At 50.1% G+C, this 6,000-nt stretch overlaps 1 long non-coding RNA gene across 1 annotated transcript; it reads left to right on the top strand.

The window, feature by feature from the left end:
* The first annotated feature begins 732 nt into the window (after positions 1 to 732).
* On the top strand, positions 733 to 4,035 carry LOC142863895 (uncharacterized). Its single transcript, XR_012914560.1, has 3 exons — positions 733 to 1,241; positions 1,933 to 2,040; positions 3,744 to 4,035. It is a non-coding gene; the product is annotated as an uncharacterized LOC142863895 (long non-coding RNA).
* The last annotated feature ends 1,965 nt before the right edge of the window (positions 4,036 to 6,000 follow it).

The raw sequence follows: 6,000 nt of genomic DNA, 5'->3' as shown, positions 1-6,000 counted from the left end.
AACCTCTTTAACATTCCCAAATTTCTGAGGAGCTTGCCCCTTCCTTCCGCAATTCCTTTTGTCTCTTCCCAACTCCCCCCTCATACAATGCGGTCTTTTCCCCACCCTAGAAATGAAAGGGAAGCAGGCTGCTAAACCCTTTGGATTATAAAAACCACTGGCTTCTCACAGCATTGCAGCGAACTCCTTTGTACTGAATGCCAGGATAAGCCACTGGCTGGGCCTCTGCTCTGACCCTCAGGCCTCTTTTTCAGCTCCGCCAGGGTGGGCTGGCCCATCTCTGCTGGATTCCTCAAGTGCATTGTGTAGGGACAGGAACCCAGGTCACGGCTAAAAGCTCAAAAGGACATGCGTGCATGCACACACGTGCACACACACACACACGCACGCGCACAGCCTCCTTGGGCCAAGATAAGATCTGAGCATTCCCCTCTCCCCCTTCCCCAGGTCTGTGGGACACCAGAGCCTTCAGGGGCAAGGCTCAGATGACCTGCAGTGTCCCTCCATCTCTAGGATGACAGAGATCTCACCTCCCCGTCCTAGTGTTTACAGAACAAGAAGAAAGTAAAGGTAGCTGTGCAGAAAGCCCTCTCCACTGATGGCCCCAGGGGTGTGGGTTCTGCAAGGTGGGGCCAGCAGCCAGGCCCTCTCCCCATTGGCTGGGCTCAGCAGGTAACCTGAAGCTTTGCTGAGAGGTGCATAAATAAAGAGCTAAACTAGTACCACCTCCTTGAAATGCGCTGAGTCCCTCTTCCTTCCCTCACCCTTGCCTTGGAAAAACCAGTTTCTCTCTCTCTTTATTGTCTGTTACCAACCTCTGTTCTAACAATCCAGCTGAATCCTCAGCTGCACTCTATAAACTCTCTCCTTTCCAGCTACCTTCACTTACCTCTCCTTCAATCCCACTGTCCTCTGCTCTCATATTCTTTTTTATGAAAGAGAGAAATGGATGGTTCAGGACCTGCCCCCACCTTTCCGCAGGAACCACTTCTGTCCTGCACAGGTTTGCTTGGCCGTGCATTTATACAGTAAGTGCTTCTCGTCTCCTGTTCCCTATCCTCAAGCCATAGGGGCAAAAGGGCCTTCCAAGACTTGAAATTTCCTTCCTTGCTCTCATGCGCTGAACTCTCTAGCCATCTCTTTGTTCTGCATTATCTTATGACAAAAGACCAGTTTATTATTTTGAACCAAACTCAAAGCTGAGCTCTGTTCTCTGAAGGCACAGACACTCATACTTACAGGTGAGTCTGAAATCTCTGGATTTGGGGGGGCTTTGGAAAACCAAAGCTGAGTTGCTAGATCAGGGGTCTCATTGGGCAGGGAGAGAAGAGTGGGAAGAGCCATATTCACTGGAAGTCAATCATCAACTTCCTCCTAGGTTAAAATAGCTAAACCTGCTGGTTTTCACCCAATCCCCAGCCACTTTTGTGTTTTCTTGAGGATTTCCAGCTATCTCAGGCAGTAAATCTCACTGATAATGGGAATTGGGGTGGTAAGGTGGCTGCCTAGCACTTAAGTACCAAGATTGCAGCTCTATGTAGTTTCATGGAGACTTACTCAACTAGAGGAACAGGCGGGTGATGGTTTCTCAGTCCCGGGGTGCAGGATGCAGCTATATGGGGAAATCCAGGTCTCGGTTCCATTCTTTGGTTCTCATGTTCAAGTTGGTTTTATTAGAAAGACGTTGGGGGCATAGTCCTGAGGGCAGCTGGGGCAGGAGAGCAGCCACTGGATGAACCTACTCTATAGCCAAGTGCAGGCATGGTTTGTTCTCTGACCAACTCTGACCCTACAGCAGCCAAGGTGAAGGCCATTGGAGGATTAAGCTGGCAAAGGCCTGGTGGGCAGAAGAATCTTGAACTCTGGGTCTAGAGTGAGTCGAGTCTCCTGATGCAGGTTCTGGCTCGTGCTTTTTTTGTCTCTGCCTTGTAGTAGCTGCTGTCTGCAGGGCAAGGGCAGAGTGGGACAGGAAGGGCCTGCTGCTTCCCATTTGCAAGTCTTCTGCAGACATTTTCATCTCTCAAGTATCCACCCTGGAGGGTAAGGAACCTGAACAGGGGTGAGGCTCTCTCTGCACACTCCAGAGTGAGGAATTGAAGGATCTGGTGGAGCAGACACATTGGGAGGGTAAGAGTGGGGCAAAGAGTGTCTAAAAGGAGAAGATTTGACCCATTGGCTCTCCGAGTTGAGCTGTAATCTAAAAAGAAGGCAAAGAATCCTGCCATCTCAGCATGGTTTCCTCCCACCGTCTCCTGCCATCATTTATTTATCAGAGTCAACAGACTGGCCTCTTTCCTCCCTTTGACTGAGAAATGGGTCAAAGGCAGCACAGGAGGATTATGTAGTCTAGATGATTCACAAGCAGGGTGCATTTCTCTCTCAGTATTGAGAATTGTGTTCATAAAGCAGGCTGAGCAGGAGAGCATGGACTAGTCTTCTTCCCTTCATTACCCAGATCTCTGCCTCCCAACAAGCCTTGTGCTCCCCCTAACAAAGATCCCAAACCAAGAAAGGTGGGAGTCTTCCTTGGCACTAGCTAGAAACCCCTAAGCCCATGTTTAAGGGCTTTTACAGAGAGGCCCAGAGCCCAGGCAGCCGGATGCAGGGGGCGGAGCCCCACCGTGAGACACTGCCTCCCTGCATCGGGTCAGGACAAGCCCCAGGAAGAAAGTGTTCCAAACAACAAGGTGGACCTGCCCTAACCCACCCAGTCTGCGTGTTGGTGCTGAGAACAGCCTTTTATGGGGCTTACACTGAGCCACAGACATGTCTGAACACAGCAAGGAAGAGGCCAGAGCAGCAGCTATGCTGATGGGCATTTCTTTGAAGAGAGAGCAGCGAGTTCTCAGGTAGTTTTTGCATCCTCCCTGTTTAGCTCAAGTTCTGCTAGCCATGTTATCTCTCCTTCTACCTCCCCTCATCCCCCAGCCCCGTGCTCCATACAGAAGTTGCAGCATTTACAGGCAGATGTGGGACCTTGGGAGACTGGCCTTCCTAGATAAGTCTATAAGAGACCAAGGACTCTCACTTTCCTTGGTCCACTTGCCCTCATGAATGGGCCTGGCTACAGCCAGGAGCGCTGGTCCTTCCTGAGCTCCTCACCCGCCTTTTCCTGATTTCACACCTGCAAAGCGCCGTTCCTGCTCCTTAGACAGTGCCTTTTGGAGAGAAATGCCTGTACGGCTGCATTCTACCACGTTGGCAAGCCAGCTCACAGTAGCTGGCCTTTTCTAGAGCAATTGCAGAACGCCTGCCTTCCCCCTACCTCCTCTAGACAGGGGCAACCACACCGAACACAGTTATGGCACATACAGTGGGACATAGTCGAAGGGAGAGGATGACCAGCATCCCAACTTGGTAATCACAGAGGAGGGTCCCCAGGGACTTGTCCATGACAGCCGCTTTGAGGGTGAGAAACAGCCAAGTGTTCCCAGCCCTGCAGACCCGTCTCCACCACTCAGCACTGCCCGTCCGTGCAGCGGGCAAGGCAGGGATGTCTTGATGAGCTGGCTCTCCGCAGCCTCTCTGGACAATGTGATCCTTGGGAAGGGGCCTGAGTACCCAGGTCGTTGACATCTCTCATGTTTGTGATGCCGAAGGGCTTTGGCCAGGCAATAACCCAGTGTGCAGGGTTATTGCCGGAGTTGACACGCGTCCCTACCTCCTGAGAAAAAGAGCCCCCAGACAATCCATGTGCTTCTCTTGTCCTTCATTCCACCGGAGTCTGTCTCATACCCAACCAGATTTCAGTGGAGTGAAGTTCAGGAGGCATGGAGCTGACAGCGACGGTGCTACTGCGGCAGCGGCAGCAGCCAGAGCCACCGTGACTTAGAAACGGAAACACCCAGGGAGAAACGTGGCCGGTGAAGGAGGCACCTGCAGTGCGCGTCCTTCCGCAGAGGGGACGGGCGATGGGCACGTTGGAAAAAGCATCGCAGATGGGAACCACTCCGTCTCTCTTTTCTAAAATCAATGCTATGAAAATGTGCATTTTGTATAACTTGTAAAAATTAAAATTTGCCTGTATACTGAAAACCTCTGTGATTCATGCTGTTGGAAACCAACTCCCGGCCTTCTAAGCCAACCTCCCCTTTAGGCTAAAATTGAGATGTGAACTTGAAGAATCCAACACTGGCTTCCTCTCTCCTTGGGGTCCCTGGGGAGGTGGCTGGGACTCTATCTGCCATCAGCAAGGAACCCTGTCACCCTCAGACTTCCCACAGAGCAAGCAGCTCCTGCAGAATGGGGTAACAAACTCTATTAAGATTTTTTATATTGTAATAAAATAAATGTAAATAAGATTTAAGTGAAGGCAGATTGCAGATATTTCACATGCTATACAAGCTATAGCTCATACTAGGGGTGTAAATTCTGCAAAGGTTAATGCAGTTAAACATATTTGACACATAAAAATGTCAGATCCAACATTAATCATTCGCCAATTGTAATTGCCTTTATACGGGTCTCTTCTCCCCCAAGACATATGCTTAAAAACACCAGGCTCAGAAATCTGGGAGGAAAAAAACAAATAATACTTCCCAGCCGTCAGGGTCTATGATTTGCTTTGATAGATTTAGCATTGATTTCATTGGCTTTACAATTCTGTGTGTGTTGTTGTTTTGGGTTTTTTTAATTCCAGGTCTGTCCTTTAGAGAAAGAGAAGGTTCTGGAACAAAAATGGCCCCTGAGTCCAAAGGAAGTCCAACTCAGTTATGAATTAGATGCTGCCAAGCCCAAGCCTTTCTTTCTTTCTTTTTTTTTTTTTTATTTCCCCCTTCCTCAGATAAAGGGGTCTCCTTTAAGGAGCCAGTCTGGCTAACAGGCAAACTCTGAACAAAGCCTGGCTCTGACATGTCTTCAGAAAAACCGGTTTTCACCTCCAGAATGTGCCCCAGGCAGCAAAACTCAACTGCTCCCCTCCTCTGAGTGGTGTTTTCTTAGGGGCCCACTGGGGGAGATTCCAGCTTTGCAGATGGATGCCTGTCACTTGAGTATCCAAGCCCTGTCCCCCAGCCAGTGACCTTTGAGACATGAGAGGGTGGGGTGGCGGCTTCTCCTCCCCTTCCCCCAGCCCCTCCCTGGGGTTGGCCCTGAGGAATGAAGGGCCCCAGAGGGACAGCTAGGAGGAGTGAGCATTCCTCCAAAGTCTCTTCCTGCGGCAAGTTAATACCAATTTAACACAGGTCCCTGTCACCCCCACCCCTCCACTGTGAGGAGGCCAAGCCATAAGCATTTTGAAAAACATGGTCACTCCTAAAACATCATAGAGTGAATCTGACTAGGGGTTGGTGGTGGTCAGCTCATTGAGCTAATTAGTCAGCAAGCACCTCCTAGTCAGGGTTCTAAAAGAAGGCCCAAGTTCAGAACAAAAAGAGCACAAAACAAACCTAATGTGGCATTGCCATTTTCAGTTTGGTTGGGGCCCTGGGACCCCGGATCTTTTTAAAGGAATAAGTGCTTGTGTGTTTGTATGGCACTTGACTCAGGTAGGGGCAGGGGCTCAAATGGCCAAAGGGTGGACTTCGAAACACCATCCAGGACACAATGCTGTGAGGACAAAAGGTTCCACCCAACATGCTGTTGGGTGCCCCCACGCCCTAAATCCCACGCAAATGCTGTCTTCACAACAGAGATTCGGGGCTCTGTGATTCTGGCACCCAGCTCTGAACTGCACGCTTCCTCCCGCCCATGTGGCGCAGATTGTTTATTCCCCCTTGCAGAAAAAGAAAACCCTGAGCCTGGCCCAGAGCAGCTTGCCGGGGAAGCCGGTGTGTGTCGAGAGCTGGAGCGAGCTGCCCATCCATCTTCCCTGTCCAACCCCGACCCTTTTATGTCTCGCATCTTCATTGCACAGCATGGCTCGCCAAAACCACAACACAGAGAAAACGGTTTCATCAACATTCCCTTGCAACAGCAACAAAAAAATAATATTAGCCCGCTTTCATAATTCACGATCTTTTATTGAGGCGAAAGGCAAATATCATCGAGCCAAACCTGAAT

Source organism: Microcebus murinus, chromosome 23, assembly GCF_040939455.1.
Source record: "Microcebus murinus isolate Inina chromosome 23, M.murinus_Inina_mat1.0, whole genome shotgun sequence".
In the NCBI taxonomy this organism is placed as follows: domain Eukaryota; kingdom Metazoa; phylum Chordata; class Mammalia; order Primates; family Cheirogaleidae; genus Microcebus; species Microcebus murinus.
This window is presented reverse-complemented; position numbering and strand designations above follow the sequence as displayed.